General features: G+C 43.9%; 1 protein-coding gene across 11 annotated transcripts in view; it reads left to right on the top strand.

Annotated features, from left to right (window-relative positions):
- Positions 1-2,332: 2,332 nt before the first annotated feature.
- KLHL15 (kelch like family member 15) overlaps positions 2,333-20,035 on the top strand; it is a 50,991-nt gene continuing 33,288 nt past the window's right edge. The window contains exons 1-4 of one of the 11 annotated variants that reach the window (XM_078362545.1): positions 3,846-3,902; positions 4,457-4,658; positions 17,139-17,233; positions 19,034-19,183. The gene's annotated coding sequence lies outside the window, so the exon portion shown is untranslated. Of the gene's footprint in view, positions 2,380-3,845; positions 4,659-17,138; positions 17,234-19,033; positions 19,184-20,035 lie in introns of those variants that run through there. The other 10 variants (XM_078362547.1, XM_078362546.1, XM_035288132.3 and 7 more) reach the window with 10 other exon arrangements.

The raw sequence follows: 20,035 nt of genomic DNA, 5'->3' as shown, positions 1-20,035 counted from the left end.
CCCATCTCTACTAAAGTTACCAAAATTAGCCGGGGTGGTGGCATGTGCCTATAGTCCCGGCTACTTGGGAGGCTGAGGCAGGAGAATTGAACCGGGGAGGCAGAGGTTGCAGTGAGCTGATCATGCCACTGCATTCCTGCCTGGGCGTTAGAGGGAGACTCCATCTCTCACTCTCTTTCTCTCTCTCTCTCTCTCTCTCTCTCTCTCTCTCTCTCTCTCTCTGTGTGTGTGTGTGTGTGTGTGTGTGTGTGCGCGTGCACAGAGAGTAAAAAGAAAAGTGATTACCAAGACAACTACTGCAGACTGAATTTCTGAAAAGCCTCAACTTTTGTTTTTGTTTTTGTTTTTTGAGACAGCCTTTAGCTCTGTTGCCCAGGCTGGAGTGCAGGGGTGCAGTCTCCACCCTCTGCAACCTCCGCCTCCTGGGCTCAAGCCATAGTCCTACATCAGTCTCCTGAGTAGCTGGGACCGCAGGCCGTGCCACCATGTCCAGTTACTTTTTTGTATTTTTAATAGAGACGGAGTTTCATCAGGTTGGTCGGGCTGGTCTGGAACTCCTTACCTCTAATGATCTGCCCTCCTGGGCCTCCCAAAGTGCTGGGATTACAGGCATGAGCCACCACGCCCAGGCCTCAAGTTCTTAAAAAACAAAAACAGGAGGGAGGAGGAGGGTATGCAGTATCCTAAATCCTCAGAACCCCTGGGGAGGAACCTCATTCCAACTCCACCAGCACTCCCAGGCCCAAGCCTCTAGCAGGCCTCCGACCTCGCTGGCTGCTAAATAGATAGCTATTGAGGAATGTGTATTCTCAAATACTTAGGCTAGAGGGCTAGAAAAAGACAGCTTCCATCTGCCTCTGTGGGACTCTACCAATATGAAAGGATACTCTCAAGGTATTTAGCAACTCCCATTACAGTCCAGCAATTGGTGGGAAAAGTTAGAATATCTTTTTTTTTTTATTTTTTTGAGACGGAATTTTTGCTCTGTCGCCCGGGCTGGGATACAGTGGCGCCATCTCGGCTCACTGCAACCTCCGCCTCCCAGGTTCAAGCGACTCTCCTGCCTCAGCCTCCTGAGTAGCTGGGATTACAGGCGCCGGCCACCACGCCCAACTAATTTTTGTATTTTTAGTAGAGATAAGGGTTCACCATGTTGGCCACGCTGGTCTCGGACTCTTGACTTCAGGTGATTCACCCGCCTCAGCCTCCCAAAGTGCTGGGATTACAAGCGTGAGCCACCAGAACCCGCCGAAAATTAACATTTCAAGACAGGAATTACCTGGAGTTTATTTAAATGAGAGGGTTTTGGCCGGGCGCGGTGGCTCACGCCTGTAATCCCAGCACTTTGGGAGGCCGAGGCGGGTGGATCACGAGGTCAAGAGATTGAGACCATCCTGGTCAACATGGTGAAACCCCGTCTCTACTAAAAATACAAAAAATTAGCTGGGCACGGTGGCGCGTGCCTGTAATCCCAGCTACTCAGGAGGCTGAGGCAGGAGAACTGCCTGAACCCAGGAGGCAGAGGTTGCGGTGAGCCGAGATCGCGCCATTGCACTCCAGCCTGGGTAACAAGAGCGAAACTCCGTCTTAAAAAAAAAAAAAAAAAAAAAAAGAGAGTTACTTTCCTTGATATTGGAAGAGCAGAATGTTTTATTAAGGTACTACATCTTTTTATATATTACACACTACTTTTTAATTTTAATTTTTGATTGAGATCGAGGGTCTTGCCACGTTGCCCTAGCTGGTCTCAAACTCCTGAGCGCCAGAGCGCGGTGGCTCATGCCTGTACTCTTAACACTTTGGGAGGCCGATGCGGGCGGATCGCTTGAGCCCAGGAGTCTGCGACCATGCTGGGCAACATGGCCAAACGCCGTCTCTACAAAAAACAGAAAAGTTAGCCAAGCATGGTGGGGCACACCTGTGGTCCCAGCTACTCGGGAGGCTGAAGTGGAAGGATCGCTTGAGCATCGGAGGACAAGGTTGCAGTGAGCCATGATCGCGCCTCTGCCCTCTAGCCTGGCCGAGAGTGAGACCATCTCAAAATAATAATAATAATAATAATAAAATAAAAATAAGAAATAAGAGTGAAAGAGGCATCATTGATTAAATATAACTTTTGGAGGTGGTTTATATAGTAAATGTCTAGATTGATTGAAAGACCCAGCCCAGTTTCAGAAACTACAATAAATATTCAAAAAAGCACATTTGAAATTCCACATGTGAGACCTTGTAATGTCAACATAAGGGAGGGCGGGGGAGGGGGCATGGTGATCACACTATGGCTTATGACATCACTCACTACATTTATACCTGCTGCACAGAATGCAGAAACATTTCAGCTCTTGCCTGAATCAAGAACAGAAGCCTCTCTTTAGACAGGTCAGTGCCACATAGTAATGTATAGATTAAAATATATGTCTGTTGGTTAATGTACAAAAATCAAAATTCAAGCGTTTAGATGTTTGGGAATAATGTATGAAAATTTAAATATTCAGAAGTTGAATGTATGCGTTTTAAAAGTTTATTTTAAGGTTTTAAAAAATTTGTGTTAAGGGGATAAATTCTGGGGTAATTTCATATATTAGATACAAATACAGCAAGCAAGGATTTTTAAATAATGAACAGAAATATCTTAAAGGAGCTATTAGAAAAGATGGAAAGAATGTGTGAACAACTTGGGAATTTCAGTGTCTTATAGTTTTTTAAAGCTTGTTATAGTTTAAATCATAATAAGGAAGCTTATTTCCAAAAGACTGAGGTGATTCTGTTATCTTTCCCACGAAGTAGTCTACTTCAGCAAAACAGTACACCGTGTGCTATTTTGGCCTCTTGGGAAAGATGGCACGTTCAAGTTTGCTAGAAAGAGATAATGATCGCTTTTAGCGACACATCTCACGGAAAGTTCATCGGGATATTGGTCTAGAGAGAAAATGGCGGCGGGGGGTGGGGGTGGGGGAAGCCGAAATACCCCAGTTTAGGATCAGCAATGGCAATGGATGCCCTAATTTAAGGTTAATTGTAGAACCACGGGCTTCCAACCGTGCATTTCCGTCACCTACACTTTTCTCACAAAGATATTGCATAATAAATTTACAAAACAGTCCTATAGTCTAGTTTTATTTTCTAAAGTCAAGAAAAGGTTAAATTTTAAAACTATTAGCTAGAATTCTATAGCTGATGTGTTAAAAACGAACAAAAAAAAATCACTACCCTCTGAATGTTCGTTCTTTATTATTTTGACGCAAGTAGAGACAGAATAGCTTTTTTAGATCCGGCATTTCTCCGGGTAGTGCAGACATGCCATTTTTATTAATTTTCCCACCCCTGGGAAATCGATTTCTGAAACGTGTAATTCTTGTGCAGTGAGCCAAGTGGACAGTGACGCAATAATCCACTGCAAGTTGCCTTACAAAAAATGATGTCATTTGGCGCAGATCTAGTCACTTTTATAACAGGTAGTAATGGCAAAGCTCCCTACACGCTGTCCCCGATTCCCCCACCCCCACCGTGGCAAAGATGCAAAAGGACACTTTCCTGGCTTCCTAGCCCTTAACTTGTCGAGGGTGGGCGCACCGCAGTGGCTCCCGGCCCAGCGCTCGTGCCGGGGGAGAGGGACCGCTGCAAGGGGACGAGGACAGCTGAGCGTCCTCAGCCCCGACGGCGGCGCCGTAGGGAAAGCTGCGTCGGGCCAAGCCCGGGGCCGCGACGCCCGGTCGCCTGTTTACCTCAGTGGGGCACCGCTGGCGTGGCGGGCCGGCGGCCGGGACTCGAGGCGCAGCGGGCGCGGGACAGCCTTCCCCGCCCCCTCCCCCCGTTCCCACACCCGCTCCCGCTCCCGTGGCGCCGGAAGTGACGCGCTTTGGACTGAAAGATGGCGGCATTGGCGCTCGACCAGGGGGAAGGTAAACACCCGCCAGGCCGCGCGCTGGCTCCCTCGGGGCGCCAGCAGGGGCCGAGGGGCCCTCCCGGGCCAGCTTCCCGCTCCCCACCCGGCTTCCCACCCTCCCCCCGAACTCCTAGCGTGGCGGGCTTCCGCGTCTAGACAACCGCGCACGGGGGGCCCCCTGCCAGGCAGCCCCGCCTCCCTGGGCGGGCCTCGGGCGGCTCCCGCGGCCCGGAGCGGTCCCCGGCTCGTGGCCCTGCACGCCCCGCCCCTTTCCCGCCCCTTTCCCGCCTTCCTCCACCCCCGGCGTGGGTGATCCCGAGGCTCGGCGCGCTTCGGGGCAGAAGCCCGGAGACGCCGTCGTTGACGCTGCGACCGCTGGTGCTTCTCTCTCTGCCCGCTGCCCCCCAGCCCTTTCCTCCGCCCGCGGCCCCAGTCGGTCCTCCCGCCGAGCCCCGCCGGGTGCTGCAAAGACCCCGGCGTTGGCAAGGCCGGTCCGGGCGCCGACGCCGCGCCGCCTCGTGTGGAGCCCGACTGTCTGGTTTCGCGACTCAGAGGTGTCTTCCTTCCCAGGACTTACTCAGAGGGGGCTGCAGGCGAGCACACTTGTGCCCCGCCGGAGCGACCCGGCTCGGGCCGCGAGCGGCTGCTCGTAGACGTCCGAGAAGCCTGCCGAGTGCCTTCCCGGCGCCCGACCGCCCACCCATCGGCCTGCCGGCCCCGTTCTTCCTAATGCGGACTGCCGTCCACTAGAGGTTGGACAGGACCCCCAGAGGTACGTAACCGCCCCCGGTCGCCGGCCTGCGGAGCCGGGGCTTCGCCCGCGGCCCCGAGCTAAGCACGAATTCTCCGGCCGTCTCTGCACGGACGCGAGTCAAACATTTGATAGACGCCGGGACCTCATTTGTCTTTGAGTTTACTTAAATTGTTTGAAATGTAATTTCTTTTTCCCGGAGAGAGCGAGAAAGAAAAAGGAAGAAGCATAATTCAGCCATTTTTTGCAGCACACAGCTGCAGGTACCATGATTATTTTTTCCCTAACGCGTTCCTTTCCTTTAACAATTCTATTTATGCTTGAAATAGAACTACGCGGAATGCGAGGCATAAAACTAGGAATCGGAAGGTCTGGGTTCGACTTGGGTGACTCTGAGGAAAAATCGCGTACCAAGCCTCTGTTTCTTATCTATGAAATATACTCAGTACTACCAACCTCTCAGGGTTGAGAGGACTATATGAGGTCATATATGTGAAAATAATCCTTAACTGTAGAGTGTTGTAAGAATGCAAGGCCGTTTTTTAAAGTAACCTTTGCTAGAGTGGTTAATGTAGTGGCTAACTGTTGCTGCGTCTTTCTTTCTGTATTATAAATATCAGCAAATAAGTACGGAATAATAGTAAAGCAGTGCTGTGAATCCATAGATTTATAATAGTCACGTTGCTTGGCCTTCCTCCTACCAAGTGCTAACTGCTTATTTAAATAACGGTATTCTTTATGTCAAACGTAACGTTACTGTAGGGGCTTTGCTTTTTATCGTTCTAGGCCGCTTTAGGCCCCTTTTCTTACTCCGAATATTTAGTTAACACCTTACATTTGCTTAGGCTTTTCTATTTTCCGAATTTGTTTGCGTTTGTTAATCTGATTAAGTTGTAATTTAGAAAATGCCTTGCAGACTTATATGCCCTAATTTTAGTGCCTGTTTTTCATATCTAGGGAACAGGGTGCTTGACTACATTTACTAATTTGAAAATTGTTTTTGAAGAGCTTATCAATGCATTCATGTTTCAGTAATCCTTGATCTAGAAATGTACAGGACATTTCAACTTTTTTGCACTTAACTAATATTTAGATAATTTGATTCTCATTTTTAATCATCACAGCACTTAGTAGGTGCTTAGAGTCACGTTTATCAGTGGTAAAGGACGTTAGTTTGCACTTTTCATTACTGATTAGTTTGGGGAAAGAATAGGAGAGTAAATATCTGTGGTTTGAAATTGAATGTATTTTGCCAGAATTTAGATGTGTAACAGATCGGTATGGATTATTCTTACTTGGCACATCAAAAACGTAGGATGGTTTGGCTTAAATGGTCCACAAAAAGTGGAAAAGAAGCATTTTCTGAGTATACTGTTATTTTTAGCTAACAAGTGGTTTTGAGTAGAGATGTTTTATTAAAATGTATAATCCTCTAGGCCAATACCAGTTGTCTTTCAGAGTATACTTGTCTGTCTTGTAAAAAGGCAGAATAATAGAAGATGGGTAGGATTAACATAGTAAAAGGAAGAGCCTACTTCAAAGTGGCTGCTTTTATAGATTGGATTTTTCACTTATCTTGAAGATAAAATTCTGACAAATCATTGCTTTATCGGGAATTTTAAGATTTGACCTTCCTCTACCTTGAGTTGGGTTATCTCGGAAATCCAACCTTGATCAGGGCAGGCTTGGCTTTTTGGATGTTCAGAAGGGCCCCACACTTGGTTTAATAGTCTGCATGTAAAACTGGGATTGTACGGTATCAGGGTGAATGGTAAAATTCATGCTAGTTTAAATTTTTAATTTTCCTTTACTCTGAACAACATTAAACATCAAATTTAAAAGGCACTGTGAAACAGGCGAGAGATACAAAAGAAAGGAAAAAGCTTTATATTTTAATACCTATAATGACCTTTTTTTTTTTTTGAGACGGAGTCTGGCTCTGTCACCCAGGCTGGAGTGCAATGGCGCGATCTCCGCGCACTGAAACTTCCACCTCCTGGGTTCAAGCGATTCTCCTGCCTCAGCCTCCCAAGTAGCTGGGACTACAGGTGCGCGCCACCACGCTCGGCTAATTTTTGTATTTTTAGTAGAGACGGGGTTTCGCCATGTTGGCCAGGTTGGTCTCAAACTCCTGGACTCAAGTGATCCTCCCGTTTCGCACCCCGAAAGTGCTGGAATTACGGGCGGAAGCCGCCACACCCATCCTATTTCTTTTTAGACAAAGTCTCGCTCTGTCGTCGAGGCTGGAGTGCAATGGCGCGATGTTGGCGCAATACAACCTGCGCCTCCCGGGTTCAAGTGATTCTCCTGCCTCAGCCTCCCAAGTAGCTGGGACTGCAGCTGCGCGTCACCACGTCTGACTTATTGTCGTATTTTTAGTAGAAATAGGGTTTCACCGTGTTAGCCAGGCTGGTCTCGGAACTCCTGACATCAAGTGTTCCAACAGCCTCTGCCTTCCAAAATTCTGGGATTACAGGCGGGAGCAACCGCACCCGGCCATCGCCCAGCCTTTTAACGACATTTTCCCCTGATTTTGAACAACAGTCCCCGCAAATGCTGTAGTTGCCCAGTTGTCAAGCCTGGTCTTTCCCAGGGCAAATGTTCTAAGAGTGAATAATGCTGTGAAGAGAATGAATCTTTAGCTTAGAGGAGGTGGACTACTTTACTAGCATCCATTTTCTCTGACTTGGAGTGCTAGACTAGAATTTCTGAATTTCATCTTAGACCAGAACTTAGAGGATTTGGGTTCCCCTCCCACCCCCAATTGAGGCTTTTCTAGAATTCTCAGTGGATCCAGTCTCTAAAGGCTAGGGAACGAATGTTTAGCTTAGAGGAGGTGGACTACTTTATTAGCATCGTTTTCTCTGAATTGGAGTGCTAGATTAGAATTTCCGAATTTCATGTTAGACTAGGACTTAGAAGATTTGGGGTTTTATTCCCCAGTAGAGGCTTTTTCTAGAATTCTCATTGGGTCCAGTCTCTAAAGGCTAGGGAATGAATCTTTAGCTTAGAGGAGGTGGACTACTTTATTAGCATCTGTTATCTCTGAGTTATAGTGCTAGATTAGAATTTCTGAATTTCATGTTAGACCTGAATTTAGAAGATTTGAGTTTGAACATTTGGGGTTTTCCCCCCACCCAATAGAGGCTTTTTTCTAGAATTCACACTGTTTCCAGTCTCTAAAGGCTAGGGAATGAATCTTTAGCTTAGAGGTGGTGGACTACTTTATTAGCATCTGTTATCTCTGAGTTATAGTGCTATATTACAATTTCTGAATTTCATGTTAGACTAGGACTTAGAAGATTTTGGATTTTATTCCCCAGTAGAGGCTTTTTCTAGAATTCTCACTGGACCGATTCTCTAAAGGCTAGGGAATGAATATTAGGTTAGAGGTGGTGGACTACTTTATTAACGTTTTCTCCGATTTATACTGCTAGATTACAAGTTCTAAATTTCAGGTTAGACTAGGACTTAGAAGGTTTGGATCCCCCCCTTCTCCCCCAATACAGGCTTTTCTTTTAATTCTCACTGGATCCGGTCTCTAAAGGCTAGGGAATGAATCTATAGCTTAGAGGTGGTGAACTACTTACATTATTAGCATCTGTTTTCTCTCAGTTGGAGTGCTAGATTAGAATTTCTGAATTTCATGTTAGACCAGAACTTAGAAGATTTGGGGTTTTATTCCCCAATCGAGGCTTTTCCTAGAAATCTCACTGGATCCAGTCTCTAAATGCTTGGGAATGAATCTATAGCTTAGAGGCGGTGGACTACTTTATTAGCATCTGTGTTTTCCAAATTATAGTGCTAGATTACAATTTCTGAATTTCCAGTTAGACTAGGACTTAGAAGATTTGGGGTTTTTAAATTCTCCAATAGAGGCTTTTCCTAGAATTCTCACTGGTTCCAGTCTCTTTAGCTTAGAGGAGGTGGACTACTTTATTAGCATCTGTTTTCTCTGAATTGGAGTTCTAGACTAGAATTTCTGAATTTCATGTTAGACTAGGACTTAGATTTGGGTTTTTCACCCCTCCCCAATAGAGGCTTTTCTAGAATTCTCACTGGATCCAGTCTCTAAAGGCTAGGGAACGAATGCTTAGCTTAGAGGAGGTGGACTACTTTATTAGCATCGTTTTCTCTGAATTGGAGTGCTGGATTAGAATTTCTGAATTTCATGTTAGACTAGGACTTAGAAGATTTTGGATTTTATTCCCCAGTAGAGGCTTTTTCTAGAATTCTCACTGGACCGAGTCTCTAAAGGCCAGGGAGTGAATATTTAGGTTAGCGGTGGTGGACTACTTTATTAACGTTTTCTCCGATTTATACTGCTAGATTACAAGTTCTAAATTTCAGGTTAGACTAGGACTTAGAAGGTTTGGATTCCCCTCCCTTCCCCCCCAATACAGGCTTTTCTTTTAATTCTCACTGGATCCGGTCTCTAAAGGTTAGGGAATGAATCTTTTATCTTAGAGGTGGTGAACTACTTACATTATTAGCATCTGTTTTCTCTGAGTTGGAGTGCTAGATTAGAATTTCCGAATTTCATGTTAGACTAGGACTTTGAAGATTTGGGGTTTTATTGCCACTAGTGGCTTTTTCTAGAATTCTCACTGGATCTAGTCTTTAAAGGCTAGGGAGTCAATCTTTAGCTTAGAGGTGGACTACGTTATTAACATCTATTTTCTCTTAATTGGAGTGCTAGAGTAGAATTTCCAAATTTCATGTTAGAGGTGGACTTAGAAGATTTGGGTTTTTTTATTCTTTAATAGAGGCTTTTCCTAGAATTCTCACTGGTTCCAGTCTCTTTAGCTTAGAGGTGGTGGACTACTTTATTAGCATCTATTTTCTCTGAACTGGAGTTCTAGGCTAGAATTTCTGAATTTCATGTTAGACCAGAACTTAGAAGATTTGGGGTTTCCCCCTTCGCAATAGAGGCTTTTTTTTTTTTTGGAATTCTCACTAGATGCAGTCTCTAAAGGCTGGGGAATGAATCTTTAGCTTAGAGGTGGTGAACTACTTGATTACCATCTGTTTTCTCTGAATTGGAGTGCTAGACTTGAATTTCTGAATTTCATGTTAGACTAGGACTTAGAAGATTTGGGATTTTATTCCCCAGTAGAGGTTTTTTCTACAGTTCTCACTGGATCCAGTCTGTAAAGGCTACGGAAGGAATCTTTAGCTTAGAGGTGGTGGACTACTTTATTAGCATCTGTTTTCTCAGAATTATATGACTAGATTAGAATTTCTGAATTTCATGTTAGACTAGGACTTAGAAGATTGGAGTTTTATTCCCCAGTAGAGGCTTTTTTTAGAATTCTTACTGGGTCCAGTCTGTCTCTTTTTTTTTTTTTGTAAACATTGTCTACAGGGTTAGATCATTGTCTACAGTGGTGCAGGGACCTGATCTTGGCTCCCTGCAACCTCTGCCTCCCGGATCAAGGGATTCTCCTGCCTCACCCTCCTGAGTAGCTGGGATTACAGGCGCCTGCCAGTATGCCCGGCTAAGTTTCATATTTTTAGTAGAGACAGGATTTCACCATGTTTACCAGGCTCATCTGGAACTCCTGACCTCAGATGATCCACCAACCTTGACCTCCGAAGTGCTGGGATTATAGTCGTGAGTCACCTTGGTCGGGTCACTGGATCCAGTCTCCAAAGGATAGGGACGAATCTTTAGTTTCAAGGAGGTGGAATACTGTATTAGCATCTATTTTCTCTGAACTGGAGTGCCATAGCATTTGGCTTTTTTTTTTTTGTGTAAATAATTGAAGAGAGATGAAAGATGGAGCCATGGCTGAGGCATTGTAGAACAGTGGTTAATCAGCCGGGCTCTGAAGTCAGGTGGACCCCAACTTCATTTGCTAATCATTATATCCTTGGGCAAGTAACGTAATCTCTGAGCTTGATGTTCTTGTCTTTTAAGTCAGGGTTGGATACACAACATGGAAGGTTCTGAGGATTAAATTTATTCCTCCCACAAATTTAATTAAGCAGTTACTATGTGCCAAGCACTGTTTTAGGTGCTAGAGATAACAGCAGTCAGTGAAGCAAAACTGACAAAAAAAAATGAAGTAGAAAGGAAATTAAGTAAAATGGATAGCCTATATTGCCATTTAATAGACTGCAGAGAAAAATAAACCAGAGGCACATGGGGATTATCTGGCTGATGGGGCATATGGGGTTTTGAAACTTTAAAAGAGGGTGTTTGAGGAAGGCTCACTGAAATGACACCAAAGACCCTTAGGGAACCATATGTGTGTGTGTGTGTGTGTGTGTGTGTGTGTGTGTGTGTGTGTGTATGGGGATAATGTGATCCTGGCAGAGGCAGCAGGGTGTAGAGAGGCCTTATGCTGGGAGTATAGCTGGTTTTCAAGGAACAACAGGACCAAGGGAGAGAGTAATATAAGATTATTGTCATTTTAAGAATCATTGGAAAGACTCTCATAGTTCATCTCTGCCAAGGGTATATGTTGTATTGCTGCTGGTCCAAAAGTAGAAGGCCTTTTCAGAATTGGAAATTTTAACTTTGGAAGCAAGGAATTAGGAAAGGCAAAATATGTTGTCAGATTTTCTATTTTTAATGTGAGATCCTTAAAGCTCATTGGGCTGAATCGCTGAAACATATAAGAATGGATAGAAAAGTTATCCTTTGTCTCTGATAAGATCTTTGAATTTAGTTAATGATGTATATCATAGACTTTAATGATTTCCAGGAAATCTGTGTCATAACAGCAAGACCTTCCAGATATTTAGTTTGGTTGTATAATTCTTATGAGGAACTAAAAGGCTAACGTTACAGTATTTGTGATTTCATATTAGACGAGAACTTGGAAGATTTGGGGTTTTATTCCCCAATAAAGGCTTTTCCTAGAATTCTCACTGGATCCAATCTCTAAAGGCTAGGGAAGCTATTTTCCATGACATCACTCTTGGACTACCTCTAGTTGTAGTGTGGAATAAGCAGAGAAGCATTAAAGTCCTTTGATGAAAAATAGCATTCAAGCAGGGGTATTTTTTTTCTTATAAGGCTTCTTGTATTATCGGATGACTAAATGCTAAACATACCTGAAAAGTGAATTAATTTGGACAGTAGGTGCCAGTCTGGAGGCTGGAGGACCCAGGGCCTTCCTGATAGCTTAGTTAAATGGTCATTTGCAATTTGGTACTGAGTTATAAAAGTATTTTGATGACAAGAGAATTTTTAGTATTCAATTAAACTTACACAACCTCTCCTCCCATATTAAAGTGAGTTCTCAATTTGAGTAGTGTATTGAGAGTAAAGTGACTGCTGATAGAGCTAAAAAGTCTGTCTTTAAATTTGTCTTTTCTTTTAGATTGGTATGTTGAGAAGTTGGGTGCTTTGAGATTGTCGGATTTACATTTTTTATTTTATAGGTTACCGAAGTGAGAAATGTTATGACTCAGAAATTAATTCTGTTTTTATCTGTAGTAAGCCTTTCCATTCCCTTTTCAATGTGTAAGTGTGGCATTTTCTGCATAGGCGTCAATTTTGGTAGGAGAACAGGTTGGGGATGAAGATAGTATGAAGTCATTTAAATTTTTCATTGAGGATAAGTGTATTGTATCAACCTCTGAGAATCAGAGCTTTTGCATTGAATACCTTAAGCTTTTGTATGAATTTTCAAGCAGCTATGGAAGGAATGTGAAAGTAATACATTCCTGCTTATGGCATAAACATGGAGGTTAATTTTGAAATGTCTTTTAATTGCCTAGAATTTTGTCTTCACATCAGAATGGCAGCCTTATAACTGAAAAGGAAGCATTTAATTACTTTGCCTTTAATTTCCTGTCCAGTTTTACCCCACCACACTTCTTTCTTTACTAGTCACTAGAGAGTTTGAACTGTTCGAAAATTCTGTGATATAAATAGCAGTAATAGTCTTCCAGGGCAGAGGTAGGAAGAGGTTGAGGTTTGTGTGCGTACACGTGTGTGTGTGTGTGTGTGTGTGTGTGGTTACTTATCTCTTGTCATTCTTTCAGTTCTTCTTAAGCATGTGGTCTCAGGACTTGTTTGTATTCTTAAAAATTAGTGGGGTCTGGGCTTGGTGGCTCATACCTGTAATCCCAGCACTTTGAGAGGCTGGGGCCGGTGGATCACTTAAGGCCAGGAGTTCGAGACCACACTGGGCAAATGTCAAAACCCCGTCTCTACTAAGGATACAATAATTGGGTAGGTGTGGTGGTGGGCGCCTGTAATCCCAGCTACTGAGGAGGCTGAGGCAGGAGAATCACTTGAACCCCGGACCAGAGGTTTCAGTGAGCCGAGATCTCGCCGCTGTACTTCAGCCTGGGTGACAGAGCAAGACTGTCTCAAAAAATAAATAAATAGATAAAAATTAAAAAGCCTATTGCATGGCAACAGAAATAACATTTTTATATGAAAAAGAACTTTTCTAAAACACTTAAGAACTTGGTGAAAAAAGTAGCATTGTTTTAAATTTTCGCAAATCTGTTTAAATGTCTGGCTTAATAAAAGCCAATGGGCTTCTCATCAGCTTCTGCATTCAGTCTGTTGCAATATCACATATCCTGTGAAAACCTCTGGAAAACAGAATTGAAGAGAAAAAGACAAATAACTATTTATTTATTTAGAGATAGAGTCTTAGTCTGTTGCCCAAACTGGTGTGTGGTGGTGCAATCTTGGCTCACTGCAACTTCTGCCTCCCAGGTTCAAGCAATTCTTGTGCAATTCTGGAGTAACTGGGATTAGAGGCACATACCACCACCCCTGGCTAATTTTTGTATTTTTTAGTAGAGATGGGGTTTCACCATATTAGCCAGGCTGGTTTCAAGCTCCTGAGCTCAAGTGATCGGCCCGCCTCTACCTTCCAAGCTTCTAGGATCACAGATGTGAGCCACTGGGCCCGGCTAACTGATAACTTTAAAAAATTATTTTGATAATAATTTTGACATTGGGAAGCCCCTTTAGTGGGGTCTGGGATCTTTTAGGACAACTGGGTCCACTTGTCCCCAGTGTGGGTAACACCCCTCATGGGCACCGAGGAAGGAGAACTGTCCAGACCCCAGGCACAACTAATGCCTGAAGAATATCTTAGTTCATAGTGTTACTGCTCAGCTGTTTTCTTTATATAATCCTTCATATATAATATATTAGTTTATAGGATTAGTGCTTGAAGTGTAACTTACCGCTTACATATATGTAGTTTATATAATCAATACTTATATCTAGCATACTTAGTTCTATATAATCTTTCTATATAATCATATAGGTATTGTAGTCGGAGCTGTACTGACACATTTAGTGCTGATTTATATAATGCTTCTATATAACCATGCAGTAGTTTGTAGTAGGAGGAATGCCTAGGGCAGTCACAGAACAGAAGCAGTACATGGGAAAACAGCCAGACCAGAACAAGAACCAAAGAAGAACCAAAGATCCAGGCAGTGGCGTCCCTGCCTGAAAGGGCACATGCTGTAAGGCAGGCTTGGAGCAAGTGCCTCTCCTCCTAATAAAGGAATTGTAGTACCTTGCAACCAATTCCTGTGGAAAGTAGGCCTCAGGCCTGAGATCCTGTAAGTAACCGAGGGAGAAGAACCCCTCTGGTGTGACCAGTCACAGCGGCTGTACACCCCGTCAGTCTTTTCTCGCTTCTGTGCTAGCTCAAATCATCCTCCCGTAAATATCTTAAGAGAAGAGCACAAGTCTGTCAGCTCCCACTGCATTAAGCTTACAGTATCCTTCTATTAGAAATCCTTTGAAGTCTCCAGCTCCCAGATAAGAAGTGTTGCCCACGACACCTGTTGCACACAGCCCACCTCCTTGCCTCGGTGACCTAATGGGAATGGACCCCTTTTCTGCACACTACCCTCTACTGCTGTGCATGGCATGGCCCCCTGCTGCACATGGCCCACCTCTCTGCCCAGGTGACATAATGGGGTGGCCCCCTCGCTTGTAACTCACGTGGTTATGTATGACCTATTACTAAACCTATAGGTGATGACCTCACTCACATCCCTGCCCCCTGCTTGTACCTAATAAATACAGATGCCCTTGGGCATTTCGGGGCCGTAGCTGATCTCCACTCCCAGGTGGCGTGGCCCACTGAGTCCAGATGCTCTTCACCAGTTCTTCAGTGTCCTGTCTCTTTACTTGTCGGATCCTGCACCTCAACACAGCATAAGGGACACCCCATGATCCTGTGGGGCCCCTGCGGCCCTACACCCAGATCATGCTTTGAGAATTACTGTACTAATCATTCTTCTGCACAAAAACATGAGGCTTTTTAAAAATATATATATATAGTCAGTACAAAGGCTATGAAACAAGGTCCCACTTTTCAGTATTTCTTTCCTGGTAGTTTAAGTATGCATTGTCATTTGGTCTAATTTAGGTTGGTTCCCCTCTTGAAAAAAATAGTACCATTTGAAATTCTGAAGGCCAAGTGTAAAGTGTTGATAAACCTATATATGAAAAGTGAGGATACAGAATTTTTCTACGTTGAACATTTTATCAGTAAATATCTTTTCTCAAAGCCTCTTAATTTTTTTCTCCAGCACTCATTGATTGAAAGACTTCTTAAGGTTTTTGTTAGTTTTACAGTGACTAGTTTTTTTCTTTTGGGGGAGTGGGGCCAGGCACTTCTTGCTGAGTACGCTGGTGCCGCCATCACCTCTGTCATTACAAAATAGTTCTTGTAATAGTTTTCTTCCTTAAATTGATATAATTCTGTACTTAGATTTTTTTCAGAGACAGGGTCTTGTTCTCTTGCCCAGGCTGGAGTACAGTGGCTGTATCATGGTTCACTGCAGCCTTGATGTCCTTAGCTCAAGCGATTTTCCTGCCTCAGCCTCCCAAGTAGCTGGGGCTCCAGGAGTATGCTACCATGCTCTGCTATTCAAAAAAATTGTTCAGAGGCTGGGCATGGGGGCTCATGCCTGTAATCCTGGCACTATGGGAGGCCGAGGCGGGTGGATCACAAGGTCAGGAGTTCTAGAGCAGCCTGGCCAAGATGGTGAAACCCGGTCTCTACTAAAAATACAAAAATTAGCTGGGCATGGTGGTGGGAGCCTGTAGTCCCAGCTACTCGGGGGGGGGGGGCTGAGGCAGAGAATTGCTTGAACCTAGGAGGTGGAGGTTGTATTGAGCTGAAATTGAGCCATTGCACTCCAGCATGGGTGACAGAGTGAGACTCTGTCTCAAAAAAAAAAAAAATTTTTTTTTTCTTTTAGGCCAGGCACCGTGGCTCACGCCAGTGATCCCAACACTTTGGGAGGCTGAGGCATGCAGATCACAATGTCAGGAGTTCGAGACCAGCCTGGCCATATGATGAAACCCCATCTCTACTGAAAATGCAAAAATTAGCTTGGTGTGGTGGCTCACAGGTCCCAGCTACTTGGGAGGCTGACACAGGAGAATTGCTTGAACCTGGAAGGCAGAGGTTGTAGTGAGCCAAGATTGCGCCACTGCACTCCAGTCTGGGTGACAGAGCGAGACTCTGTCTCAAAAAAAAAAAAAAATTTTTTTTTTTTGTAGAGAAGAGGTCTGGTCACATTGTCCACGCTGGTCTTGAACTACTGGATCAAGCAATCCTCGTGCCTTGCCTCTCAAAACATTGCACCCGGTTAAAGAGTTATGTACACAATTTTGCACATTTTTCTTTTCTTCTTTCTTTCTTCCTTCCTTTCTTCCTTTCATTTCTTTCCTTTTTTCCTTTTTTTTTTTTTTGACACAGTCTCACCCTGTTGCCCAGGCTGGAGTTCAGTGGTGGATTATGGCTCAATGCAACCTCAGCCTCCTGAGTACCTGGACTACAGTCATACACCACCACATCTGACTAATTTTTGTATTTTTAGTAGAGATGGCGTTTTGCCACATTACCCATGCTGGCCTCAAACTCCCAGGCTTAAACGATCCTCCCACCTCAGCCTCCCAAAGTGCTGGGATTACAGGTGTGAGCCACTGTGCCTGACTCTGATCTGTTATGAACCTGCATTATGATAAACCCTAGGGAGGCATGGGGTCAGTAGAGAGGAGATTGAGAGTTCTCACTTACCAGTTCATTCATGGACATTACTGTCTGCATCTATGGAGTTAGAGTTGACATGGGTCCTGAGTCCTGAGAAACTGTATTGAGAAGGTGGACTCTGGGGGGTTTCTTCAAAGTTAACTAGATCAGGCTTACTATTTTGGCTGCAGTAGTACCATATGAAGGGGCATAATAATAAACCTTGATGTTATAGTGTACTTAAGGTCCATGCACCATTCTAAGTGCTTTACATGCATTAACTCATTTAGTCCTCTTGGCATCCTGTAAGGTGGGTTATATTAGTATTAGTTCTCCATTTCTTTTTAGACAGGGTCTCACTCTGTTGCCCAGGCTGGAGTGCAGTGGTGCGATCTCGGCTCACTGCAACCTCCACCTCCTGGGTTCAAGCGATTCTCCCTCCTCAACCTCCTGAGTAGCTGGGATTACAGATGTGAGCCCAATGCCCAGCTAATTTTTTTTTTTTTTGTATTTTCAGTAGAGACGGGGTTTCGCCTTGTTGACCAGCTGGTCTTGGACTCTTGAACTCAAGTGATCTGCCCGCCTTGGCCTCCCAAAGTGCTGAGATTACAGGTGTGAGCCACTGCAATTTATTTATTTATTTATTTGAGATGAGTTTCACTCTTGTTGCCCAGGCTGGAGTGCAATGGTGCAATCTCAGCTCACTGCAACCTCTGCCTCCTGGGTTCAAGCGATTCTCCTGCCTCAGCCTCCCAAGTAGCTGGGATTACAGGTGCCAGCAACCACACCCAGATAATTTTTGTATTTGTAGTAGAGATGGGGTTTCACCATGTCAGGCAGGCTGGTCTCAAACTCCTAACCTCAGGTGATCTGTCCACCTTGGCCTCCCAGAGTGCTGGGATTACAGGCATGAGCCATTGTGCCTGGCCCAGATGTTACATTTTAGAGCACAGAGAGGCTGAGTAGCTTGCCCCAATGTCACAGAACTAAAAAGAGGTAGAACCACACTTCAAACCTAGGCATCTGACTCCAGACCTATACCCTAACTTACTACTTTGATCTAGAGTCTATATCATGTTGGTCATACAATCACTGAGTATTTCAGTGTTTTCTACTTAATACGAGTTTACCATAAAAGTGTAAAATACTGCTGCTGCTCTAAAGCTATTAGTCTTATTGATAAACGCACTAAGCTTTTTAGATTGAAAATAAGTTGCCACATATGTCTCGGCTATCACAGATTAGTTTTAGAAGCCTATTTAGATCAGGTGAACTTCACAAATGCATTGCTGAGAGTTTAAAAGTAGCTATAGTTTATTTAATTGCATGTGTATATAAGTGCACTGCATATTTACAAAATCATATAAAAAGAATGAGAATTTCAGGACTAAAAATATTTTAGAGGTCATGTCTAGGCCTCTTATTTTTACAGATGCAGAGAGAAGCCCAAGAAAGTTTGAGTAGCTTATAGATACTTCTCTTCTAAAACTATTAGTTAGGACTCTTGGTTATAAGTAGGAAAAATCAACGTAAGGTAGTAAAGAGGAAGAATTTATTCTAAGAATGTAAGGCTCTCTCAGAACCCAAGGGCAGGCATAGAACTGGGCCTAGCAACTGGGAAAATGAGGCGTTAAGGAGCCCTCCCCGCCCTCTCCTTTTGGCTCTATTCTTTCTCAGTTGACTGCCTTTCTCTGATCTTCAGCCCGCATGGCAGACAGAAGTGGGTGCCCCCACAGCTGCTCTTTGACATGTTCCAGTTCCAGTCATAAACAGTCAGTACACGTCTCTCTCTTTTTCTCTTTGTTTCTCTCTTCTCTCCCCTCACCTTTGCTAAGTTTCTGTTCATCTTGATTCATATTTCCCACTCCTATATGACCATGTGTGACCGTGGCTGGGATCAAAGAGTGGGAGGCAGCCTGCTAGGAATCCCTCTTGGCAGGGTGGGTGCCCAGAGGACAGTGCTGTGTACTCAGGCAGGAGCTGTCTTTACATATGTCTTTGGGGTCTTCTGACTCACAATTTGGCAATCCGCCTCCTGCTGTTCCCTCTACTTCTCTGCCTTATAATATTTCTACCATAGTAAGTATCTGGAACCTTGTTGTTTTTTTGTCTGTTTTTTTTTCTTCTTCGAGAAAGCATAGTTTCTCCTTTTATAAATTTCCTTTAAATGGAATATTTTTCAGAAAGGTGAGTATTAGCTGTTTTAGATTTTTTCAGGTAGTGATTGATTAACTGTTGAATAGAGAGGGTAACTTGGACATGAAGTGAAATGTGGTATTTTAGGCATTGTCAAAACAACTGATGAGTGAAACACAAAGCAGTTTACTCTCAAGTATATGCACAGTACTTTCTATTATTAAATCTTCATTGAATGTGACCAATAAATCCTTTTTTATTTATTTTTTTTTTAAGGTGGAATCTTGCTCTGTTGCCCAAGCTGGAGTATAGTGGTGCTTTCTTGGCTCACTGCAACCTCTGCCTCCTGGGACTACAGATGCCTGCAATCACGCCCGGCTAATTTTTGTACTTTTTGTAGAGATGGAGTGTCACCATACTGGCCAGGTTGGTCTTGAACTCCTGACCTTGTGATTCACCTGCCTGGATCTCCCAAAGTGCTGGGATTACAGGCATGAGCCACTACGCCCGGCCCGATTTTTGTTTTTTAATTTTGTTAGAGATGGGGTTTGTGTTTCTTAGGCTGGTCTTTCAAGTAATCCTCCTGCCTCAGCCTCTTGAGCTGCTTGGTTTAGGGATACAAGCCACTGCTCCCTGCAGACAAATACAGCTTGACAAGCCAGAGGGATTGTTGGTGACCGTAATTATCCTGAAAAAAAAAGTAATATCAAATTTTTATCCAGTTTAATTTGTTTTTTATTTTAATTTTTTTTATTATTACTCTTTTTGGAGATGGGGACTTGCTGTGTTGCTTAGGCTGGTCTCAAACTCCTAGGCTCAACCAGTCCTCTCACCTCGGCCTCCCGAATTGTGGGATTACGGGCATGAGCCACCACACCCAAGCCCTATTCTAATTATTTTGAAAACTGATAATTAGTGTGATGTTGATAGCCCTGTTAGAATGGTTATTCAGACACAACACTATGAGATTCCTTTTGTTACCAGTGTGCATTTTTATATGTAGGAAAATTCTGAGTTCATTAATTTTACCTTTAAAAATAATTCAAGGCTGGGTGTGCTGGCTTGCGCCTGTAATCCCAGCACATTGGGAGGCTGAGGCAGGTGGATCACTTGAGGTCAGGAGTTTGAGACCAGCTGGCCAACATGGAGAAACCTTGTCTCTACTAAAAATACAAAAAAAAAAAAATGAGTCGGATGTAGTGGCACATACCTGTAATCCCAGCTACTTGGTAGGCTGAGGCAGGAGAATCACTTGAACCCAGGAGGCAGAGGTTGCGG

Source organism: Callithrix jacchus, chromosome X (assembly GCF_049354715.1).
Source record: "Callithrix jacchus isolate 240 chromosome X, calJac240_pri, whole genome shotgun sequence".
NCBI lineage: Eukaryota > Metazoa > Chordata > Mammalia > Primates > Cebidae > Callithrix > Callithrix jacchus.
Note: the sequence above shows the minus strand (reverse complement) of the source record. Positions and strands in the feature narration are given on the sequence as shown.